General features: G+C 41.0%; 1 pseudogene; it reads right to left on the reverse strand.

Moving 5' to 3' along the window:
• LOC140504796 (interferon-induced very large GTPase 1-like) overlaps positions 1–7,985 on the reverse strand; it is an 89,177-nt pseudogene extending 81,192 nt beyond the window's left edge.
• Positions 7,986–10,735: the final 2,750 nt, after the last annotated feature.

A 10,735-nucleotide genomic window follows, 5' to 3' on the forward strand; every position in this document is an offset into this window, starting at 1 on the left:
AAAAAGAAATTGGAAAGAAAATAGATTAGAACCGAAGATAGAGACCATTGCTTAAGCAGTGCACTCCCTGAAGAAATTCCAAATGCAGGGCCTAGGTATAGCTTATTCTGTTTTATTACTTTTAAGAGATAAAATAAAAGGGAATTTTAAAATGGCCTAAGAAGGGCATAGGAACTTACTATTTCTGACAATTGAAGTGCTTGAGAAAACAAATATACCAAGATGAAAAATCAAAAAAGGATGTGGACATCTCATGTGTGTAAGATCAACCTTCATTGAATTGGGAAAGAAAGGGTCTCATATATGCACATAGAGTTTGTTGTACAAATACATAAAAATGCAGCAGGAGAGCAGTCAAGGAGAGGAAGAAAGAAGGAAAGGTTGGCATCAGGAATAGGGAAACGGTAAGGGGTCTCAGGTATGGGACTTAGAGAGCTAAGTACTCAGAGAGAAAAATACAGTCCTACATACAAGCACACTGTACTTGCATACTTTACTCAGAACCCAGTAAACTGGGTGTCAGGTTCATTTTACTTTCATTTTCCAGAATACTATTGTGTCCCCAAATTAATCCATTCAGCAACAATACCACAGATCAGATGCTTAAGGGCCTTGTCTTCAACATCATTCAAAAGTGGCATCAGAGGAAATATAAAAGAGCCTCTTGGTCTTGATTCTTTGGGTTAAAGAAAGATCCTACTCCATTGTCTTTCTGACTATATTCTTCAGAACTGTGAGTGTGTGAATGCATGCAGGGGCAGCTCTAAAACAGTTTTATATTTCACAGATATTCCATTCTAAGACCCTCCCATTTTGACTGAGGAAGATAAAAAACTCCCAGGTAGTGACTGAATGAGTCTAATAGCAAGGGAGAGTGTGTATAATCCAATGAGCCTGGGTGAAAGGAAAGCTTTCTTTATCCTTTCTATAGGGTTGGGAAGCAGATGTGTAAAGCTAAACCTCTGAGGAGAAACTTAATTGCTCCTAGCCAACATGAGAAAATTCATGAAGACTCTCAACTAGGTAAAAGTGATAAAGCTGAAATTTTACAAAATGTTTTGTAGTTGATTTTGAGGTTCTTATCACCCTGTGTTCTTTGTTTAGATGTGTAATAGTCTAAGGATTTATCTTAATCAGTAGATCCTGCACAGTAAAGGAAGGCGGGACCAAGAGATCACAAAGAATTCTCCCAGAAGTGCTTGATTTCTTACTCAGGAGACCCATCCTTCTGGTCATTTTGGAGTACTTGACACATACTGGTCAATGGACGTTCCTACCTGAATGTTGGTGATTAAAAGAAGTGAATCCTCAGGAACGGGAAACATATTTCGAAATGTATCTACATGACTAGGTTCCCTACTATAGGTAATGGAAATAGAATTGGGCTCCTGTTGGTCGATGGGAATTTAAAACAAATGATGAGGTCAGTCCTGAGCACTGCACTTGAGAAAAGTCAGGGAACATCACATTGAGGAACAGCGAATTGAACAATGTCTCTGTCCTTGACAAGATGGCATTAAATTCTTCCCCACTAGATAAATGGACCATTTAAATATTTGGATAAAATGACTTGGCTGAACTTTTTCTTCTATAGAATCCTTGAGTATCTTGAAGAAGAATATATGCTGTGGATTTTTCTGAATTAATATTGTCAGCAACGTAAATGTTTGTACTTATCTTTTCTGTGAGGTTCTGTTGATATCTGTCCAGGTAAACAGCCCTCAGTCAGTAAACAGTTTAAATGGAACCTAATTGAAAAGTACTTTTCCTCCAGTAACTCTGAAGAGGAAGAAAACAAGTGGTCTCAAAGTTAAGCCCTACCTGACATTCTCTTCTCTTTTACTTGAATTATGTTGAGCAAAGTTTAAACTGAACTGAGACTTTTCCTCAGAAAAGTTAAATAAAGTAATTTTTCAGGGGAAGGCAGAATTTCATTTTTAGGAATTTGGTTGAGCTAATCAGCATGAGCTTCTGGTTTATTTGCAGGATTTAATTGCCTAAGTAAATCAGAAATAAATCATCTAGAAGGAATTAGGATAGACTATGTATTGGAAAGTTCTTAAGGAAAATAATAAACCTGAAAAGGTTTACATGGAAAAATGAAAAACTTTCTGGAAACCTATAAGTTTCAGCTCTGATCATCTAAAAGTAAAAGTTGCAAAGAATTCTACATCACACCTTCTAAAAGCTGAAATGCCCAGCACTTTGTCATGAGGGCTCTTTCTCTTCTCCCTCAATACTATTTTACCTTGGTGATCCCATCAGCTCCCACCAATTCAATTATCATCTCTTTGATAATGATTATTAGATCTATTTATCCGGCCCTAACTTCTCAATTAACCTGCAGACTAATCTCCAACTGCTTGTCGGACATCTTGAAATGGACATCCTGTACATATCTGAAACTCAACATATCCAAAACTGAACTCATTTTCTTTCCCACAAACCCTCTCTTCTTGCCTTTCCTATTTCTGTTGAGTACACCACTATGCTGCTAATCACCAGGCTAGCAGTCCAGGTGTCATCCTCAGCTCCTCACTTTCTCTCTCACTCCTCCTTCCCCCTTCCAGTCTGTTGCCAAGTTTACCTTCTTTACCTTCACAACATGTCTCATCTCTGCCCTTCTCTCCTTTGACACTAATACCACCCAAGTTCAGGCCTTCATTACATCATGCTTGGACTATTAATCTTCCTTAAATCACTACCTAATCTAAAACATTCTCCACTCAGCTGTCAAATTAATTTTCATAAAGTGTACATCTTACCATGTCATCTCAAACTCTACTCTTACTCAATCAACTCCATTGGCTCTGTGTTGCCTGCAAGATCAAATATAAAATCCACTATTATTCAAAAACCTTCACAACTTGGCCCACTACTATCTCTGCAGTTTTTTTCACCTCATTCCTCACCAAGTACTCTGCCATCCAGAGACACTGAACTCCTTGTTTGCCTCCTTGTTGTTCCTTAAACAAAAAGCTACATCTTCACACTCCAGGCATTTTCACTGCCTATACCCCATGCCTGAAACTCTCTCCCTCCTAATTTCAGTCTCTAAGTTGTAGCTAAAATCCCATCTTTAAGGAGAAGGCTTTCCTGATGCCCCTAAATGCTAGTAACCACTCTCTTCTTCTTCTTCTTTTTCTTCTTCTTCTTCTTCTTCTTCTTCTTCTTCTTCTTCTTCTTCTTCTCTCTCTCTCTCTCTCTCTCTCTCTCTCTCTCTCTCTCTCTCTCTCTCTCTCTCTCTCTCTCTCTCTCTCTTTCTCTCTCTCCCTCTCTCTCACTGTTTCCCTTTCTCTTTTCCCCTCCTCTCATGCAAACTCTTTCCTGCTCCATGCTGAGGAGAAAGATCACAGTTCATTCCCAGCATGGGTACCCCATTGGGTACCACGAATTGAACCAGGGAGGGGAAGTGACATCCTTGCCTTTCTCTCTTTGACCTCATTTGTCAGCAGTTTTAGGTGCCAGTGGTGATCCCCATCCATCTTGTAGTTAGTTTTCAGAACTGAAACCATGGCAATGATTGCAGGTAAGATAGTGTAGCCAACCAGCTTGCCAGGAAAGCCTAGAGAAACCAGAACACCTAATACTAGAGCCCAAACAGATGTTTTGGACTCAGAACTTAGGGTTGCTCTTTATAAGAACTGAGCTAAGCAGTGAACCTAATCCCCATCCCTCTCCAGAGACCAAGGTGCTATATAAGAAAGATTATGTCTTCCATGTGTTGGGAATCTGTTTGTATGTTTGTTATTAGACATTTTGAATTAAATATTCCTTTGAAAGGTTAAACTGTTAGTAGCTACATGAAACTGGGGTGCATGAAATTATCCCAACATTCAAAGGGAAAAACATCTGTTGGGACTATAGCCACTGACAGAGAACACAGGCAACCCCAACACCCTTAAGGGTACTAGAGACCCTGTAGTAGTGGTGAAATAAAATCTCCCAGGCCCTCAGGCAGTTAGGGCCAGGGCAGCCAATGTTATGTGATTATCTACAATTTATCTTTGTATGTATCTTATTGGTACATAGTTTTGTGTTTTTTTCATGTTAGATAACATTAGAAGGAGCTTCTTAAGAAGAAAGGCTGTTTTCTGCTTTTCTTTGTGTGAAGAATGCCTGACACATAGTAGGCCCTTGATAAATACTTGGTGACTGATTGACTAGCTGACTGACAATGAATTTGAGATATATAAGAATACTGGGGTTATTTGCAAAGGAGATTCAATTGAATAAAAGGAAATTAGACTTCAGAAGAATCTGAAACATGGTTTGCGAGCAAAAAGCATAAGGCTAAGAAATTTACCATGTTTGAAAGAAAGTGAACTATTGAATCAACATATAAAGAGAAGCAAAATTCTGTGATTTGCAGAGATTGGTTGGGGGTAAGCAGGCTTAGTGACTGAAAGGCAATTTAAAAAATTACTGACAAACTGTAGACATGAAGCTCAGTCAACAGATAACAAGAAATGTCCAAAGGTGCTCTTCAAAGCAAAAAGCAAATTCTAAAAAAGTAAATGCAGAAAGTAGAATTAACTCATTTGGAATCCTGAGAAATAGTTTCCATTTCCAATTCCTCAACAGGAATCACTCAAGACAAAACCATGTGAGGGCCTCATTTTTACCAGAGGTCAAAGTCTCCAGCCAGGGTCAACTTTAAAAAAGGGCAGAGGAAAAGAAAATCTGGGGGTTTCTGAAAGGAGCAATCAGTACATGATGAAGATAATTGTAGATCTTGTTATGATAATAGGAGAATAGTGAGACTGATGTGCCTGGAAATCTGTAAAAGGCATAGGGGAAAATTCTTACTTCCTCCTCAGAGTCACAGTTTTTATCAAGTTTCCAACCTGAATTTTAGATTCTCATAACCTTGAGGATGCAGAAAAGTGACATAACCTAAGAGACTTGGTCTGTCCTGCCTCCCATGTCCTCTCAGATCCCACTGCACAGACTACTGGCTGTTTCTTGCGTAGGATGCCCCATCTCCTGTCCCTTTTCCTGGCCACTGGGTTGTCTATCCCCTGTGCCTAGAAGACTCTCTCTCCTTGTCTCCATCTCTGGCTTCCTTGAAGACAACTCAAATCTCACCTTCTGCAGCACTCCATTCCTGATTTCCTCTTGTCCCTTTCTCCATCTGCTCCATCCTTTCCTTCTGAGATTACTTTCTGCCTTCCCTAGATATCACTTAGACATATCCAGATCTTGGACATTCTGTCTCTCCCATTAAAATAACAATTCCTTGAGGGCGGGAAACATTGACCTTGTGTGTGTGTGTGTGTGTGTGTCTCTGTGTGTGTGTGCGCATGCGTGTGTGTGTGTGTGTGTGTGTGTGTATCCACAGCTCTTAGCAGAATGCCTAGCACTGAGTCAACAACAGTTAAGTAATGCTTGTTCATGGGCTGGCTGACTGCAATTCAGTTTTTTAAGTGTATATGAGATTGAACATAATAGTAAAACACAAAACCTGCTATGATGCCATATCTCCCTGCACTCTGGCAGCAGTCTGTATTTGACTGAACAGTAACAGCTGCTAGAAGAACAATTCCAGGAAAGAGAAGACTAAGAAAAGAAACAGAAAGTTGACTTTCTTTATGGATGATAGAGGAAGGCAGGGAAACTCAGCAAGTGGGTGTGTTTACCGACTTTGATTTGTTTCTCCCTGTGTGACTGTGCCTGCATATTAACCTCTCTGTGACCAATAAGCCAGACTCTATTGCCATGTCCTTCAGATACGGCTGTTCCCACAAGCCTCCAGATCAACTTATTTACACAAAGGAGAGGGGAAAGGCAGAAGAGAGGGCATTCTTACAATCATCAGCCCTCCAACTCAAACCTGCCCATCCTCATCTTTTTCCTTCAATTTAGTCAAAGACGTTGGAGGGGCAAAGCCTAAAATGAAATGGCTATCTGTTCCACATTTTAAGCCCTCCTCTACCTCAGCTTGACCTGGGTGGAGTGAGACCCTGGGGAAGGTATTTCATCCCATAGGAAACACATCTGAGGCTGGCAATCCTGGAGCCTGAGTGAGCAAAGGCAGAAAATGTAGAGGCCAGAGCAGAGAATAAATTGGAGAGAAAGAGAGGGAGAGAGAGAGAGGAAGAGAAGAGAGAAAGAGAAAAGAAAGAAAGCAGAAAAAAGAGTGGAAGAGGAGAGAAACAAACAGAAAATAAAAGAGAGAGTGGAGGGACTTTACTGTTAATGCATTATGGTTCACAAGTCCCCACTGGTACGCTCCTTGTTAACAATCACTCAGACATATTAGCTTTTCAAAAGTTATTTAATAAGCAAATATAATAGGAAAAGTTGGCATAAACAGGAGTAAAACAGCAAGAGGAACTAAGTGCTTCAGTGGATGGAGTGATATACCTGAAGTCAGGATCCAGTCTCAGATACTTACTAGATGAGTGACCCTAGGCAAGTCACTTAAATTCTGTTTGCCTCAATTTTTTTATCTGTAAAATGGGGATAATAATTGCATCTGTGAGAGAGGATCTCTCAGAAGTGAAGCCTCCTCAAAGACTTAACTGTTTCTTGTACTGTTGAAGCATACTCCCTTGAAAAACTACATCTGCAACCAGCTGACCTTGTAGAGAAGCACACTTTGTAATAGATCTTGTACTGTGCCCAACTCCCCCTTGGTCCTGACCTTGTTTCAGACACATAGTTTGTTGAGGAAGATTTCTGCGAATAGATGGTACCCCCTGAAGCCCAGTCAATGGGATAAGGGGAAGGAGGTTACGGAGGGGGAGCTCCCGTTAGCGTATAATAGACCTTGCTTTCTGTACTCCCTTGTACTCCCCTGGCCATGCTATTGGTGCTGGGGGGGGGGGGGAGATGCCCTTTCTCATGAGAAAGCAATAAACTCCTTTTTTGCCTTTCTTAAGACAAGTCTCTGAACGATTAGTTTCGGGGCTCTCAAGACCCATATCACACACACACCTACCTCCCAGAAGTAACCTAAATGGAGAAAAATACTGGAAGAGGACTTAGGATAACTACAAGGAGAGTCAAAGGTAATGAAGCTGACCCTAGAGGGGCCGTGATCCCTCAGAGAGCCGATAACAGGTGAAATACCTTCTAAGCTTCCCTTGACAAAGGACAATGAGCAATGGATGGCAGGGTGGTGCCAGGAAGAGCAGAACGTGACAGTCGAACATCTGAAGATGAAGCAGCAGCTGGACACGTCTGGATCGAACGCTGCCCCCCCTTAAACCTGGGCTTACTCTCACATAAAAGCATGAAGACTCCGTGGAAAGAAGGGCCACTCAGAGGAAGAACACCCGCGGGACCCAAAGGTGGGGAACACACGTGGTTAGGACACACCGAGTGCATGCGTGGGGGGCCCACTCGTGCCTCTGATGCTGCAGAACCAGCAAGTTCTCCTGCGATTCCTGCGGCTCCTACGGGAGTTTTCTGGGGTGCAGTCCGTCACGTGTTCCCCGCCCCCATCTCCTGGGTCCATCTCTTCGTTTCCCAGGACAGCTCCTTTCCTGGAGATATTACTACTTTACATTCACACACGCTCCTCCGGGCGCAGCATGGGGTGGCGGCGACGAGGGGGAGGGAATCTTCTCTGACATGCGCACTAGCGTTCTCCGATCTGCTCACCAAGCGTCCTCAGGGCACCCTCCACGGTCTGCCAGTTCTCAGACGAGAGCCCCGATCTGCTTGAAACTGCGCCTGCGCCCTGACAGAATCTGAACTACATTTCCCAGAATGCATCAGGATCCCAAGATTCCCAAGAATTCTTCCAAAGGCCACCAGAGGGCAGCTAGGGACCGCTGTGAATACAGCGCCCGCTATGGAGTTAGGGAGATTCATCTTCCTGAGTTCAAATATGGCGTCAGAAGCCTACCAGCTGTGTGACCCTGCGCAAGCCACTCAACCCTGTTTGCCTCAGTTTCCTCATCTGTAACATGAGCTGGAGAAAGAAATGGCACACACTCCTGTACCTGAAATGAAGAGTTGGAAACAACTGAAATGACCAAACCACCCCAACAACGCTGTTACGTCATAGACAAAAACTTGTATTTGTGGGAGAATTGGGGGCAAGGCAGGCTGGTCACCGGAACCTGGTCTGGCCCGATGAATTCTGGGAAGTGACTGGAGCATCTCTCAGAAGTGGTTGAGTTTGGCGGGGAGAGGGCGCCACCCAGCGGAGCAGGAAGCAAATAAAGGGATAGTTTTCATGGGCTTTGAATGGGAACTGGAAGAGCCTTGAGTTCAGTTTCCCCCTGAGGAAATGAAGGCCTGGAGAGTCAAGGTGCCTTGGTCAAGGAGCCTGGGAACACGTTTACAGAGGAAGACAACCTGCTCTCTCTCCCTCTCTCCTGCCTGTCTGTCTGTCCATCTCTCTCTCTCTCTCTCTCTCTCTCTCTCCTTTTCCCACCTTCATATATATGCATGTATGTCTACATGTATATACACATACACAATGTACATACACATACATATGTGTGTATGTGTGTACACATACATATACCAAGATATATACATGTGTGCATGTATACATATGTAGAGATATACAAACACGCATGCATCACACATATGAATATACATGTAGTGTGTGCATGTGCATGTATGTATATACATATATGCAAAAAAGCAATAGAGAAGTTTGGGGAATATGTTCAAGAGAAGGAACAATTTTATCACATATATAGAAAACAAAAAGGAGGATTTACGCATGAACTTTAAGATTTCCTACATTGGTGCAATCTTCCACACAGCACTTGCTGACTTCCTTTGGAGAAAACTAACTGCTCTCCTCCATACAGCCATTTGGAAGAAGATAGTTCTTGACTTGACCTGGGAATTTTGGACTAATTACCCAGCCTTCTTTGGCTATAGAGCCAACTTCAAGAAAGACAGTCTCATCCATATAGTTGAAAAGAATTACCAGCAGTATATTCAAGGAAAAAAAAAATTTTAAGAATTACACTGATCTGGCTAATATAACCAAAAAAAAAAAAAAAAAAGAAAGGAAAATGATTAATTCTGAAGAGGATATGGGAAAGTTGGGACACTAATTCATTGTTGGATGAGTTGTAGACTAATCCAACCATTTTGGAGAGCAACTTGGAACTATGCCCAAAGGACAATCAAAGTGTGTATACCCTTTGATCCAGCAATACCACTACTAGGCCTGTATCCCAAAGAGATCATTAAAGGGGGTGCCTAGGAGGGGGCACACGAGAATCTACATGAGTATAGCAGTTCTTTTTGTGGTGGCAAAAATTAGAAATTGAGGGTATGTTCATCAGTTGTGGAATGGCTAAACAAGCTGTGGTCTGTAAAAGTAACCAAATGCTATTGTGCAATAAGAACTGATAGATTTCAAAAAGTGCTGAAAAGATTTGCATGAACTAATGCAAAGGGAAATGAGCAGAACCAGGAAAATGTTGTACATAGTAACAGCAACATTGTGTGATGATCAGCTATGAACGACTTAGTTCTTCTCAGCAATACAATGATCCAAAACAATTACAAAGGACACATCCAGAGAAAGAACTGATGGACCTTGGATGCAGATCAGAGCATACTATTTTCACTTTATTTTTATTTGTGGAGCTTTTTCCCTTTGTTCTGTTTCTTCTTTCACAACTTTGACTAATGTGGAAGTATGATTTGCATGACTATATCATGCTTGTCATATTAGGAAGAGGTGAGGGAAGAGAAGAAGGGAAAAAAATTGGAACTCAAAATTTTGTAAAAATGAATGTTATAAATTGCCTACATATAATTGGAAAAATTCCAATAAATAGATGTCAAAGAATATTGTTGAAATAGAGCAAATGAGAAAATGGAGACATTTTTAAACAAAAGTTTACATTTTTTCAAGAAAGTCATTCTCCCTGCTATTCATGAGAGGACCACAGTGGCTGAGGACGAAAACAAATCTGTGTCTGTATGATTGAAAGCCTGTGTAATCATCCAGGGTATTCATTTGACTCTACCAAAAAAACTGAACATCATGAGATAATGGACATCAAATTCCTCTAAGAAGTCATGAATGGATGCCTGGATATCAAAATCTAGAGGGAAGATTGTAGAACATTGTCTTTAATCAACTAGCAGCTGGGTTTTACAAAGTAATAATCACTTAGCAGATATTGGAAGAACAGAGTACAAACATTTCTCCCCAACAACTGAATACATAATCCATACTATACCACATTGTTACATGAGGAGAATGAGGTGTCTACTATCTCTTTCTCTAAAAATAGGTAGAATGCCTCATCATAAATCCTCTGGGATTGTCATTATTCACTATGTTGATTAGAGTTTCTAAGTATCTCAAAGTTGTTTGTCTTTAAAATATTGTTTTTATTATATAAATTGTTTCCTTGGGTCTGCTCTCCTAACTTTTCATCACTTTATATATGTCTTCCCAGCTTTTTATGAAACCATCTCCCTCATCATTTCTTACAACACAACAGTAATGTGTCTTCCAACACAATAGCAATTCATTGACTGCAACTTGTTCAAGAATCTCCCAATTGAGAGATAAGTCCTCAGTTTCTAATCTTTACAACCACAAGAAATAACTACTTTTGATATTTTCTACATATTTATGGTTTTCCTCTTTCTTCAATTTCTTTGAAAAACAGATTTAGGAGCAGCATTGCTCAGTCAAAGATTATGCACATTTTAATACTTTGGGAGTTCAGTTCTAAAATGCTTTCAAGCATGGCTGAACCAGCTCACACTGACATCAGCATTGCATTAATGGTGC

The sequence above is a fragment of the Notamacropus eugenii genome, chromosome 5 (genome assembly GCF_028372415.1).
Source record: "Notamacropus eugenii isolate mMacEug1 chromosome 5, mMacEug1.pri_v2, whole genome shotgun sequence".
Lineage (NCBI taxonomy): Eukaryota > Metazoa > Chordata > Mammalia > Diprotodontia > Macropodidae > Notamacropus > Notamacropus eugenii.